Source organism: Pipistrellus kuhlii, unplaced genomic scaffold (assembly GCF_014108245.1).
Source record: "Pipistrellus kuhlii isolate mPipKuh1 unplaced genomic scaffold, mPipKuh1.p scaffold_m20_p_12, whole genome shotgun sequence".
NCBI classification, from domain to species: domain Eukaryota; kingdom Metazoa; phylum Chordata; class Mammalia; order Chiroptera; family Vespertilionidae; genus Pipistrellus; species Pipistrellus kuhlii.
Window position 1 is genome coordinate 21,986,812 of NW_023425427.1, and position 15,598 is coordinate 22,002,409.

Genomic DNA, 15,598 nt, shown 5'->3' on the forward strand with positions numbered 1-15,598 from the left:
ATTCACTTCCTGCTGCTCTCTGCACTAAGCACAAATATAAAGATCAATGACATGCTATATATGTGGGTAATTTCAAAGAGAAGTGCTCTCACTTCTTCAAAGAGTTTATAAACTGCTGCTCTGTGGCTTGGCACTCTATTAAAACTGACCAGTCCTCTGCCCCCCTTCCTCTGTATCTCAAGGTGACAAGCTAATCTGATTACATGCTAACGTATGAGTGACCTTCAGTGCCATCTCTTCTCTCCTATGCAGTGCAATAGAAACCCGAATAAATTATGATAATTTATTATTTCCAAGGAATGCCTCTGAAAGGTGGTATCAGGCTCCTGGGCAGACATTTTTGAGCAAATCTTGACTTCACTACTTATTTGCAGAGCAGACTTAGAGTTGCAGGTAGGATGGCTGGGGCTTGGGAAAGTGGTGAGGTTTAGCTCTTTTAAAAAAATATATGTATTTATTTATTTCAGAGAAGAAGGGAGATGGGAGAGAGAGCTAGAAACACCAATGATGAGAATCATTGATAGGCTGCCTCTCTGCACACTCCCTGCTGGGGAATCAAGCCATCAACCTGGGCATGTATCCTGACTGGAAATCAAACTGTGACCTTCTGGTTCATGGGTCAATATTCAACTATTGGTTCATACCAGGTATGCAGGTTTAGTTCTTTTTGATCAGTCTGCAAAAGCACAATTTCAGGCACCATGCAGATCTGTAGATGTAATGTTTTCTGGGTATTTTATGAATTCCTAGAAACTCAAACTGATAGAAGTGACTACACAGTAGTGAAGAGTCACAAATCAGAATTATGATACTGATGGTGAAAATCAGTCAGTAAATCTCTACTTTATAGGAACTTTTTTATTTAGGAAAAAAACACAGAAAGAAACAAACAACAGTTAGATGCTATGGAAAGGGAGTGTATTAGATATCGCAAAGTAATTGGAAAACACTTGAACTCACAGAAGATCTGTATAGGAAGGAATAATAGATAATGGACTTTGTGATGTTATGTGGATAAAGTTATTACAGTATATGGTCTCATCCCCTCTCTAAAACCCAAGGCATGTGCCTTTTAATAATTACATTCTGAGATCCTTTAAAGGAAGCCACTGTCACCTGCATTATTATCTGCATAGCAACCTTCATGGGGACTTTCAAAGATGTGTATGTGAGGGGAAAGGGAGATGAATCATTTCCTGAATTATTGGAATTAAAATTCAGAGAAGGAAAGATTTAGTAGATGACCAAATCTGAAAAGGACATTATATGCCTGGGATTTCATGGTAAAATTGTACGTGGTGACACACATTTGAAGGCTCTGTTTTGTTTTTTATGGCTTCCTTCTCAGACATATCTGAGTAGACCTAGACATCTTCAATTTTTAACAAGCTCCTCAGTGAAAAGGGTGTAGACACTTTGGGTCACATTCTGAGAAGTAGACTAAGATTTGTGATGACTTTCCTGATGGTCAGCATGGCTTGCTGTCACATTACTGACCAATGTGAAAGTGTTTCTAAACTCTCCACACTCTTCTCCTTATCAACAGGCAAAGATGATTATGCCTTTCCCAAGTACCTTCTATTGAGTTGAAATTTGATACAACTTTCCCCCAGCTTAAAAATTAAGCCAAATTGTAATTTGACAATTATCTAGAATATGATGGTAATAGAATGGACGTGAACAGTTGATGACTTGGGAATAATAAAGTTTTAGAGCTTAATTTAGCAAGAAAGATGTCAATGTCACTTTTCAATTCGACTCCCACATTTGGTTGAGCCCACGGTTTCTATGAGTGCTCACATATTCTTCTTTAGCCATTTTAATGAGTTGCATGCTTTCAGTTCTGAGAGGATATCTGAGATGCTCCCAACAAATAAGAAATGGAAGTCCGAAGAATAATTGACTTTTCCATGTAATCCTTTGCATTGCCTAAAGCTATAACATTCCAGATTTTAATCCCTTGCTTTACAATGTCCTCAATGGCAGACCATCATTTTGGAAAGCTAGAAGTTGAAAAAGCAAAGATTTTGACAGTTTTCACACTGATTACCTTCAGGGTAAGAATAATGATATGAGCTGAATAGAAAGAAATGTAATTGCATGGAACTCTGAAACTCAGTTTTCTATGAGCTCTCAAAATATTGTTCTTATTTCAATGAGAAATCCTTTTGCCTTGAAGTGATAAGAGTAGTTTAATAAAAGCCAGCTTAATGAAATAATGGAAGGAAAACTTATTAATAAGACTCCTGGCCCAATGCATTTGCAAAGGTGTCTGACAGAGGGCAAAGGTGATGTTGCTGACAGGGTCATTGCCATTCAAAGCCTAGAGAACAGACTCGAAGGTCAACAATTATATCCATGCAGAATGAAAATGAGCAGGAATATGTGTTACCTCAGAACTAAGTTTGAAATAAAGGAAACATATATGAAGCTATCAAAATGGAATAGATTATTTTTAAAAGTATATTTTCTGGTGTACAAGACGACCCCCTAATTTTATAGTTAAAACATAGGTTTAAGCCTATATTCACTGTATAAGACGACCCCCCACTTCTGAGACAACACCAGTCCTTTTTTAAATTAAATTTTTAATGAATGACATTTTTCGAACATATCGTAATATACCATACATTGATACCATAGATGGAAGGTCTCTTCACAAATGGCAATGCCATGAACTTGACCGAGAAACAAGAAATCCAAAAGAGAACATTAACAATGATGGCATTATCTGGAAAGAAAATTACATGAAGAACTTGCAGAAAACGCTTGTTTGTGATTGACTGGGATGATAAGAGGTTTTTCTAGGCAGAGGAGCATTGTGAGCTTAAAATCTTTCAAAATCCTCATCATGTTCTTCTTCTGACATCATAAGTTCATCAATGATCTCTTGTGGTACATTTGTAAGACAGTCATCATATGGATCAAATTCCGAATCAGATGGTGTGGCTTCAACTTCGGCTTCCCCTTCATCTTGCCACAAGAAGTCATCCTCCATACCGTACAAAGAATTTGATATGCCACACTTCTTGAAAGACCTGATTACTGTTTCTTCAGTAATATCATTCCAGGCTTTTATGACAAAGTTACACAAAACATCCAATTGTGGCGCACGCATGTTTCCTCCTTTTGTGAATAACTTTCCACCGCTAACCATCCACTCATTCCACTGTTATCTAATGCGATCTTTAAATGGCTTGTTTAGGCACACATCCAGTGGCTGTACCAATGATGTTAATCCTCCAGGAATAACTGTGTTTATTCTTGCCAGCCTGTTCTTTGTGCTGGTAGTTAAATGAGCCCTGAACATATCCCATACCAGTAGGCTACCTTCTTGATGAAGTCTACCTGGTCACCTACTCCATACATTATCAAGCCATAGCTTTACCCCTTCTTCATCCATCCATCCTTTTTCATTCACATGTACAAAAACTCCAACAGGGAACTTGATTTTCGGCATTGTTTTTCTTTTAAAAATAATCATTGGTCTTAGTTTGGCACCATCAGCTTTATATGCTAGTACCACTATAAAACTGGACTTTTCATGCCCTGTTGTTTTAATTAACACTGTTTTTGCACCTTTTGGATTAACAGTTTTATTTCCAATCATATCGAAATTCATAGGAGTTTCATTCATATTTCCGATCTGACTTAATGCACAGCCATGTTTCTTGCGCTGTTGTATTACATATTGGTGGAAAAGACTTACTTTGCCGTCAAGATCTGCAGGTAATTTTTGTGCAATTTTGGTCTTTTGCCTCAGTACCAGATTGTGCCTTTCCAAGAACCTCGTACTCCAGGATATGTGGCCTTAAATCCTTTGCTGTTATCTGGGTTAGATTTGGTCCACTGAAGTGCAAACATACGTATTGTGTTTCGTGTCACTACATAACCATTTTGATGATGCTCAAGAACCATGTCTGCTACATGCTTTTCAAGTTCTGGCCAATAAGGGGTGCCTCTTCTTAATGCACACTTACTCCTTGGCATACTCTTTAATGCATCTTCATTTGCTTTCCAGTCTCGGACCATCTTTTCTGTTACTCCATATTGTCTTGTCGTAGCACAGTTATTGTGTTCCTTGGCAAAGTTCACAACTTTCAGTTTGAAACTGGTTTCAAATTTCTTTCTTCTTGCTGGAGCCATGATGGGTTCTTTTCTACCAGCCATTTGTTGTACACCCACTAATCTTTTAGGCCGGAGTTATACAGTACTGTAGCTTCAGCTATACACAGAATGTTCTATTACGGTACCTTTTAACTTACTGTATGTGTCCTGATACAGCAGCTTTGGCTACACAGAACGTTCCTGTGCTGCAACTGTATGTACCACGGTGAGCCAATCACAACAAGCAAAGTTTCAAAGGTTATAATAGACCGTCTCTCTGACTCTGGCCAATCTGAGCAGGCTTTTTACTAGAACACAGTGTAGCTTCGGGTACAGAACATGTATAATTTGCATGCATAAAAAGCCTGCTTGGATTGGCTGAATTAGAGAGGCAGACTGAGCAGCCTTGCAGAGATTGGTGTGGGATTGAGTTGGAAAATTCATTTAGCGGCATATCCAGATGATTTTCAGGATCGAGTTGGAAAATTCGTTTAGCAGCATATCGAGACGTTTTTTTGGGATATTCTCGGTGTATAAGACGACCCGCGATTTTCGGTTGACTTTTTTCCCAGTTCAAAAGTCATCTTCTACGCCGGAAAATACGGTACACAGATCCTGTCTGTCCTGCTTCCTGCTGCTGCAGGTTCTGTATCCATAGCTCTGACGGGCAATTAGAGTTGTTACCATGTAGGTCCTAAAATTTAACTCCCTCCTCCAGACACACTGTGGAAGGTGGAAGAAGGGTAAACATTTTTATGGGTTTCTTCCAAACTCTTGACCTTGAAAATCATTGTCTCACCTTGGGACTTTCTTCCAGGAAAAAATGATTAGATGTCTTTCTCCTAGGCTTCCTCCTATTATCAGGATCTTTTTGTTATATTTTCCAGATTTTTCCATGTTTCTCTCTAAAATTTAACCCAGGGATTCCTCCAAATAGTAATGCTATGATAATTATGGGACTAAACACTGGGGAAAGTGGTTTCTGAGGGCAGGCTTCAGCACTGAGAGCAGATGCACACCCTATCTAGGTAAAGAGGAAAGGGAAGACGTGAAACACAAAAACTGCTCCTCAAATGCCTGAAAGCCTCTCACAGGAAATGAGCATTGGATTTTTCTGACACCTTTAACACATCACACCAACCCATTCAAGTTACACATAGAGATTTTTTTTTTTTTTTTTTTTTTTTTTGCCTTGGTATCAGGGAAAACTTTCTAAAAGTTAGAAAATGTTAGTTCACCACGGGTCTCCTTGGGAAAGAATGTTTAACCATGCAGGATGACTGTTTATTGGTATGTTTTAGCAAACATTTAAGAATCACAGAATAGAAAATTGAAAAATAGCCATTTCTGTCTTCAACCCAAGGATTATATGATTAATTAATTCTATGATTCTAATAAAGCCCAGACCAATGTTTTCCTGAACACATGGACATTTCTTTGAATTTATAGGTGATTAAAACTTTATCATTCTCTCATAGCCTCTTGTTGCTTTTACTAGTTCTTTTTTTAATGACAAGAATTGCAATCATAATTGTTCTTTCTTTAGATGTTAACAATATATCCTAAACACACACACGATTAATTTACTAACTTTAGACTTATTAACCTGCTACATAGATAATAATTTACTTCACTTATAATATCACACGGCAGAAGTTAGTTAAAAAAACATGAACAGGACTTTTAATACTGCTTTTTAACTTGCAAGTTCTATGTTAAAGAAATTAGAACTGAAGAATAGTGAAGAACACTTGAAGGATGAAGTAAGTGTACCTCTGATTTTACAGTTCCATCAGGTTAAGAATTCACTTCCTGTTCAACCACGTTAGTTCTCACTTCATAAGTGTTCTGTCTGCCTAGCATCCTCTTCCCTCTCTACAACTATGACTCCTCACCCACCTCCTCTTCACCCTTCACATACTCAATATTGAAGTACCTCACACTGAATAGTGAGGGAGAGATATTTTATTTATTGATTCTATCATTTCTATCATTCCATATGTATGTGCTTGTGGTCTATTTCCCTAAATGTCCTTTCCAGTAAAGCATAACTGATGAACATGAAATGTAATATCTTCATTCTTGAATTTATTTACTCATTCACTCAATAATCTTCATTCAGTGCCTATCATATGTTAGGAACTAGGCTAGGTATTAGGAAAAAAGGCCAGACCAATGGTTTCCTTCATGGAGCTTATTTTCTGAGCCAAGAGCTTCTTTGTTTTTATCTGTAGTCCAGTGACTGAGACAGGTATTGGACAGATAATGATAATTGTGTTGAGGGTTATGTAGCAGTGTAGGGTGATTTGCAAGTGTGATAAAGGGGTACTTTCAAATTACCCTGAAGGTCAGGCTATTTATAGATGATTATACCTTTATCACTCTCTCTCAGCATCTTACTGCTTTCACGGGTTTTAAGATATGAGAAGAATTCAAATCATTATTTTAATTTTAACTTTATACCATACTGTACAGAGCCTCCCTCAGAACATTGCATTTAAACTGAGACATGAAGGGTGAAGAGGAGGTGGGTGAGGAGTCATAGGTGAGGAGAGGGAACGGGGTGCCAGACAGACAGAACCCTTATGAACTGAGAACTAGCACGGCGCAGTGGATGAACAGGAAGTGAATTCTTAACCTGATGGAACTATAAAATAAGAGTTACACTTACTTCAGTCTTCAAGTGTTCTTCACTATTCTTCAGTTCTAATGTCTTTAATACAGAACTTGCAAGTTAAAAAACAAGCAAAGAAAAACATGCCATCTTTCTGCTCAGATATAAAAGGCAGTGATAAATATTAAATACCTGTCAGACATTCCTCTCAGCCCTTACAAATACAGTGAGGTACACATCATAGCTCCCCTTTTATGGACAGTCACACCTTGCATTCACTTAACACATGTGTTGACAATTTTGTTGTAGAAAAATCTAAATACCTCATGGAAATCATCTGACTTAGAAGCCAAACAAAGCTGCTCTAAGAATGTGTGCTGGAGCAGAAACAATGATGTGCCATTAAAATTCAGTGGAAGCGTTTCATGTCCTTCATGTCCTTCTGCTGGTCTACGTGGCCTCCAAGAACTGAAAGAGCTGAATGAGCATGGAGAGAACATGTCCCTCCACTCCCCTCCTGCACACCAGGGTTGTAGAATCATAGATGAGAGAGAAGGATTGTGGAATGAGCAGGAGTTGCAATGTAGCACTAAGTGCTCTTTCCCCCTTTAAACATCAGTGAATTCCAGAGCTAAGAAAAGAAGAGTGTGCAGCTGGGTAACATTCCATGTTTTCTCTCTCCAAAAACTATCTGTGGTGCCTTCTTCTCCCTCCTTCCTTCTGATTTCATATTTATGTATGAAGATAAGAAAGAAGAGAAAAGGCTGTCAGCTCAGAATAAAAATAAGCTAGTTTTATCTGCCTATTTCCATTATCTTGAGGAAATTCTGGTTTTTAAAAAATATTTTTCTTTATTGATCTCAGGGAGGTATGAAGAGGGAGGGAAAGGTAGAAACATCAACTAGGAGAGAGAATCACTGACTGGCTGCCTCTTGCATATCCCACAGACTGCAACCCGGGCATTTGCCCTGACCAGGAATCAAACCGTAACCTCCTGATTCATAGGTCAAAGCTCAGCCACTGAGCCACACTGGGTGGGCTAGCATTTTTTATTAGATGGAAGATCCAAACGAAGAAAGAGGCATAGACCAAAGAGCTGAGAGGACTGTGAGGAGTGAAGTTAATGTGCAAAATGGGGTAATGTGGTTATGACACATGGATGTCATATAAAAACAGAGACTTAAGTAATGTTTATGGTTAAAATGTTTAACTCCCAGATACTGCTTCACTAAATTTGTGTAAGAACCTATGATCATTTAATCTTATTCAATAGTCAATTGTATTTATTCAGGCAAATTTCTTAAATTTTCATCTACTATTAACTTAATGAAATAGAGTGGGAGGCAATGTATTCATAATGCCTGGGAGTGCTGAACTCCCTGTTAATGCTATTTCTGGAGTTCAGCTAACGTAAGTTTAAAGCAACACTGTCCAGTAATATGTGACTTACATATGCAATTTGAAATTTTGTAGCTACATGAAAAATATAAAAATAAATAGAAATGACAAGTGCTAGCGAGGATGTGGGGGAAAAGGAACTCTCGTGCACTGCTGGTGGGAATGCAGACTGGTGCAGCCGCTGTGGAGAACAGTATGGAGTTTCCTCAAAAAACTAAAAATGGAACTCCCATTTGACCCAGTGATCCCACTTCTAGGAATATATCCCATGAATCCAGAAATACCAATCAGAAAGGATATATGCACCCCTATGTTCATAGCAGCACAATTCACAATAGCTAAGATTCGGAAACAGCCTAAGTGCCCATCAGTGGATAAGTGGACTAAAAACTGTGGTACATCTACACAATGGAATATTATGCTGTTATAAAAAAGAAGGGACTTTTACCATTTTGAGCAGTGTGGATGGAACTGGAAAACATTATGCTAAGTGAAATAAGCCAGTTGGAGAAAGATAAATATCACATGATCTCACTCATATTTGGGATATAATGATCAACATAATTTGATGAATAAGAATAGATCCAGAGACAAACATCAGGGCAGGGGGAGAGGGGTTAGAGACCAACCAAAAGACTTGTATGCATGCACATTAGCATAAGCAATGGACATGGACACTGGGTTAGTGGGGGCTTGCCCAGGGTGGGAATGGCTAGGGGAGACGGGGGTCAAGTGGGGAAAAAGGAGACATGTGTAAAAGTTTAGACAATAAAAAATTGTATTAAAAAATAAAATAGAAAAATAAATAAAATAGAGAAGAAAAAATGTATAAAAGCAGAGTACCCAATTTTGAGTATATACATGTATAATTAGATATACCTTTATAAAATCCTTTGATTTTATTTTTTACTGCATATATTGAATTACCTCTTCTTATGTATCCCTTTGAAAGTATAATTTTCTATTAAAATAACCCAGTTTTTACTTTTAGTATAATGGATTAAACATGTTTTTTTTAAATAAGTAGATAGAATAAATTTTAAGAATATGTTTAATTCATTCATACAAATTATTATCATTTCCACATATACTCAAAACTAAAAAAATTCTTGAGACATTTTGCATTTTTTTCTACCACCTTCAAAATCTAGTCAGTATTTTACTCTTAAAACACATCTGAAATTAAATACTAAATTTTCATCAAAATTCTTGATTTGTTTTAATTTTTTAAAAGTATTTATTATTGAAAGTATTACATAAGTCCCTCTTTTTCCTCCATTGACCCTGTCTAGCCAGTCCCTGCCCCCTGCCTTAGGCCTTCACCACCCTATTGTCTGTCTGTGTCCATGTGTTATGCATATATGCTACAAGTTTCTTGGTTGATCTCCTACTACCCACCCATCTACCCAACCCCACCTTCTCTCTGAAATTTGATAATCATTTGTTAGACTTCATAAAGTTTATTGTTGAAAAAGTAGATTTATATGAAGAAAGTAAAAAGATCAGGGGTTGGAGATAAGGAGGGGTGAATAGACAGAGCACATAGATGTGGAAGGTGGTGAAACTATTCTCTATGATATTATAATAATGGAGACAATTATCAACACCAAGAGTGAACCTAAAGTAAATTATGAATTTTGGGTAATAATTAGGTTTCAATATAGGTCCATCTGCTGGGTTCATCAGAGTAAACAATGTCTCACTCTGTTGTGTCATATTGTTAGTGGGAGTGGGATTGTGTGTGCAGGAGGTGGGGTGGGGGCACGGGGAATCTGTACTTTCTGTTTAACTTTGTGGTACAGTGCTCTAAAACGAATGTTTATTAAACCAACTAAATTACGAACTGACCAGTGGATTTTCTCCTCAAACTTTCATTCTAACATATCTCTTCTGAGAAACTTGGTATATGTTTTGTATAATGCAGCATATAGTTAAGCATTTGCATAATAGCTTATAATTTAAAAATGATATCTTTCCTTTTAGTCTTGCCAACTACTATGCAATAGAAACATGCAAAGGCTGGAACCTTGTTTCATATGCCTGTGTTCATATATTGTGCTTATTACATTGCAATTTGCCTTCTAATATGCTATTAGAGTATCCCATCACCACATTAAGGTAATAAACCTCACCAGCCCCAGCCACTGAAACCAAGAGAGGAACAGAAAAGGGTTTTTCCTCTCTTACACTTGCTTTTATAATTATAAAGGCATGTACTTTAAAGTGGGTAATTTAAAAAAAATTCTTAATAAGAAATGTTGTCCTTAGAAGCCTATGGTATTGAGATTCCTGGGTAAAATTCTATTGCTGTAACATAAAATGGTGTTTGTTGCTCCTTTATCTGAGCTCATCACCTCTCAAGAGTCTGTGTAGAGTGGAAATAGGAATAAATTTTCCTTAGAGAATTAACATTCTGTAGTTTTACTTGGGGGAGTAGGTGAGAAGAAATGTAGATTTTAGCAAAGAAAAGGCTTTGCAAAATAAGTACATTGTTACCTGTTATATACTTGCTTCAGGGATTAGCGATCCCTCCTTATAATGGATGCCTGAGTGGATAGCACCCGCACTGTGAAGCCAAATGCTAAGTAAGGACTGCTTTCTGGATCCTTTTGGGCATCTCCTATCAGGATTCCTCAGACTTGGCTGAACAGAGCAATGGGTATTAGGCCATTCAGTTCATTTCAGAGAGCACTGATTGGAAACACAAGACATTGATTTGTGTGCAGTATAGGATAAAGAGTGCATAACACGTAGTCCTTGACTTGCAAGAGCATTGCTAGTCTGGATGTTGAGTCCCTAATGAAGATAAGACATTACCAGTGTAATTCTATACTAATGGCTTCAAATTCAGAGTTCTAGGAGAAACTCTTCTACTTTTCTTCTTTATAATAAGAAATGAAAACTAAAATACCAGCTGATGTTTTAGCACATTATCTACCATTTCTCATGTTCTAAAAGTCTGGGCAGAATTGGACTGGAAAAGTTCTGTCAGCACCCATTATCTTTCAAGTTGAAATGCAAAGTCTTTGCCAACACTGACAAGGGAATTAACCAGAAGATCTCTTCCCTAACTTCTTCTCTGCCTTGCTACATTTCTCTCTAGTTACATCGGCCTTTTGTATTTTCTCAAACATATGAAATGGCTCATAGCCTTTGCATTTGCTCTTCTTTCTGCTTGGAATGTTCTCTTCATAGAACTGACTCCTTTTCGTCAGTCAGTTCTGCTCTGATATGACATTTCTTATTTATAGACAAGCTTTCCTAACTTGTCTATAAATAACCCTTCTCATACTCAGTTTCCCTTTGGCATCTTTCCTTTTTTATTTTCTTCATAGGACTTACCACTTCTTTATTCATTTCTTATCTCCACTGTGGTATCTCAGATCCACGATAGAGAGGACTTTATCCAGTTCACAAAGAGTTGCTGGTGGAAATAGAAATCATGAGAAAATCATTTGGGGACCCATGCATAGGAGGAGGATGTATACTGGTAAGATTTATTGGAACAAAAATAAAGAACTGCCCCTAGATGCTGATGTCTCATCCATGACCATTAGCTGACTCACTGTGGAAGAAGTCCTGGGTCTAGTGAGCTGCCCACCAAAAGGGACAGGATCCAGGACTGCCATGCCATCACCCTGGCCTCTAGTAATTCAGCATAGTCTCTGCTCCTGGTTACATTCTGGAGCTGCATGCATGGGAAGGAGTGGGCAAATGCACACGTGCTACCCAGAAGGACCTTTGATTATATTACCTCAGACTTGGGGAAGAGCAGACTTTCTTTCAAACTAGCCAACTTCTTTCCTGGAGCTTCACAGGCCTGTGCTGGCACTCCCTGTATTCAATCTGGTCTTTTCCCCAGGTTTTTTTTCAAACTAAACTTTGCCCTTTAAATTGAATTTTGGCTCGTAGCGTGCATGCCTCCAAGTTTTGCCTCATCATCTGGTTTCTACTGCTCATGCCTTTATCCCTCCCCCACCTCCACCCACTCACCATCTTGATTTCTACTGCGCATATGACTAGCAAAAAATTTAAAAAATATATATTTTATTGATTTTTTACAGAGAGGAAAGGAGAGAGATAGAAACATCCATGAGAGAGAAACATCGATCAGCTGCCTCTTGTACGCACATCGATCTAGGGATGTGCCCACAACCAAGGTACATGCTCTTGACTGGAATCAAACCTGGGACCTTTCAGTCCGCAGGTCGACGCTCTATCCACTGAGCCAAACCGGTTAGGGCAAGAATTTCTTCTTTATTGTGTATTCCTCCTCCCATAGTCCAGGTGAGTGGAACTGTTGTCTTTCCTTCCTGCATGGGGATGGGAGTGGGGGAAACAGAGGGATGTTAATCCCTGTAACAGGGATTTGGCTATCCTCTTGTTTAATGAGATTTAAGTCTGAACCAGTACCTTCCAGACTTAAGCCTGATTAGTATAACGTCCAGACTCCATCAGGCCCAGCCAGTTTAGCTTCTTTCTCCTTTGTTAACTCCTAGCTGCCTACACTAACTGTAGATATTTCATATTAAGTATTTAATAAATATTTTGCTCATTTATTTACTGCTCATATGACCTTGGGTAAACCAGTTAACACCTTTTAATCATAGTTCTTCATTCATGGCACTTTGGCCTAGATTTAATAAGATAATACTAGTGAAAATAATAATAATTAAATATCACCCTAATATAAGTGAGTATTGTTATTTTTCTTATTGAGGTTAGCTGGGCCTCCAAAGAGCTATCAAACTAGCATCAGAGCAGAATACTCTTGTTTTTGTTGTGCCTACTAAAAAATGAGGTGCTTGCTCCTTATACTTCAGCCAGCAAATGGAAGTGTTGTGGGAGGCATGTTATGAGGAGTTTTCCACCTCTATATAACCGTATACAGTGAGTCCTTTCAAGAAGAAACAGATTAGGAAATTGTAAAATGGTGACTCATCCATGAGGATGCTGTGGTCTTTGGTGAGAGTATCCATTGGGTGGTTAAAAACCCTATTGGTATTCCCATAGGCCAGTCTCAGTAACTTCCTGTCCACAAAATTACTTTGTATTTAGCCACTATATTTTGTGAGCTTGGGCATTATTCAGCTTCTGAAAGGTGCATGTAAGAAAATTGAAAATGAAGGGCAACCAGCTACCACTTTTTAGATAATGACAGTAATGATATGGTAAATTGGAATATTCTTCAAGGAAATGTACAGGGAAACTCATTTCCAACAAGCCACCTTGTATTAAATGGGATTTACTTAAAATAATCATGCAGCTCAGGTAGACATGATATGGGCAAAATAATAGCTTTATAGAAATACAGAAAACACTCCAAAATGAGGATGGCTAAGCTCTACTTTTGAATCTCAATTCGATTTACAGGACAGAAAATTAAGAAAGTTAAATATTAGCTGACAGTGCATGTTCATCGCAAAGTCACTAAAACCTTCCCATTCCCTTAAAATTATGCTGGTACAGAGCCGCCTGCTAATAAATAGAGAAAAAACAGCTTGCTGTGTACAGTCACTCCTTAGTAAGGTTAACAAACTACATTAACCACTCACTCATCTGTAACTCACAATTAATCATTCCTTGAAAATTACATTGTATAATAAATGAGGACAGACATGATTCATTAAAACTTCTAATTAATTCTATTTAATACTATTTCATAGTTCATTGATAAGTGCTGAGAGAAGGATTACACTGTAGGATATTTGATGCATTGCTGCCAAAGAAGTAAATAGGGGGAACATTATCTGAAATGAAACATGAATACTTGCAAATGAAAATGTCAGATGTTTATCGTCCCATCGCCTGGTTCTGTACTCAAAGGTCTCTTGGCGTTACCAGTGGAAAACTGCATTTTCAGGGCTGTGTCATTGGGTTGTAAAAGCTCTTCTGAGCTCAGCCTTGATGCTCTGCATCTCAGGCTGGGATTAATCTGAGACTACTTTGTTTTCCTAGTAAGCATGCATGCCTATTTTGTGGGTTAATGGCCAGACTATTCTTAAACAGGTATTTCCATTTGGAAAGAGATCCATTTACGATAGGAGATAAATTCTTAACCAGCAATTATGGTTTTGGTTCATTTAATTGTATTGTATGTGTATTTGTGTGTGTGTGTGTGTGTGTGTGTGTGTGTGTGTGTGTGTGTGGTGTGTTAAACTAGACATGAAAAAAGCAAGAATATCTGTGTCAAGACAAGCCCTGTGCATTAACTATAATGTTCAATTTTTCTGTTGTTTTTTTTAGTTAAATTTTTTCAATAACAGTTGACATGCCATGCTGTGCACCAGACACTAATATAATATTGTATGTCAATTGTAATTAAAAACTAAAATATTATTTAAATGATGTTTTGCTGAAAAGAACTTCATTTTGTCTCTCACAATCAATTGAAAGATTATTCATGTTTAGAATTGCAGGTTCTAAATCATTTTACTTCCAAAGTTTGAAGGATGGAATCTCTGCCTTTAGCATCTACTTATTCTGATGGAAAATCTGGTGCCAATCAGACTGGAGGTCTCTACTTCAGGATTTTTTTCTGTCTCTCATCTGCAGACATCTCCATTTCGGCTCTGTCACTTGTATGAGTTGCTCTTAGAGAAACGAGGAGACAAAGGCATGCATTCAGTCTGCATTTTGAAATATTAACTTCTGATTTTCCCAATTAAGTCAGTTTCTGTGGTTTACATCAGTGGTTCTCAACCTTTCTGATGCCGCGACCCTTTAATACAGTTCCTCACATTGTGGTGCTCCCCACCCATAAAATTATTTTCATTGCTACTTCATAACTCTAATTTTCCTACTGTTAATGAATCGTAATGTAAATATCTGTGTTTCCATGGTCTTAGGCTCTATAGCAGCGGTTCTCAACCTGTGGGTCACGACCATCAGAAAACACAGATATTTACATTATGATTCATAACAGTAGCAAAATTACGGTGATGAAGTAGCAATGAAAATAATTTTATGGTTGGGGGTCACCACAACGTGAGAAACTGTATTAAAGGGTTGCGGCATCAGAAAGGTTGAGAATCACTGGTTTACATAGTGCATAATAGTGTTAATGTCTACATTAAACAATAGATTACGTGACATTAGAGGGGAAAGGAGGTGGCTTTGGATCAATCAAATCAGATCTTTTTGAAATTAGATTGCCTTGAGAGAAAAACTGAAGCCCAAAGGAACTCAGAAAAGAAAGAAGAGTTAACCTTTACCAGGAATGGCACCGAGGAAAAAGAAGTTGAAGTCAAGCCAAGCCAAGCAGTAATTTCGGGGTGGTCCTGTTTTGATCAATATTTATGTTGGTCCCTGGTTGAGCAATAATTGCTCTGGTCCATGAGGGAAAAATAAACAAAAATAAGAAAAAAAGTGGAGTTTGTTGGTAAGTTATGTCTTATTTCATAAATTGCTCCATCCAAGTAATTTGCTTAATGCAAATGAGTTATAGCGACAGTGAACAGAGAAATAAAACCCTGCATT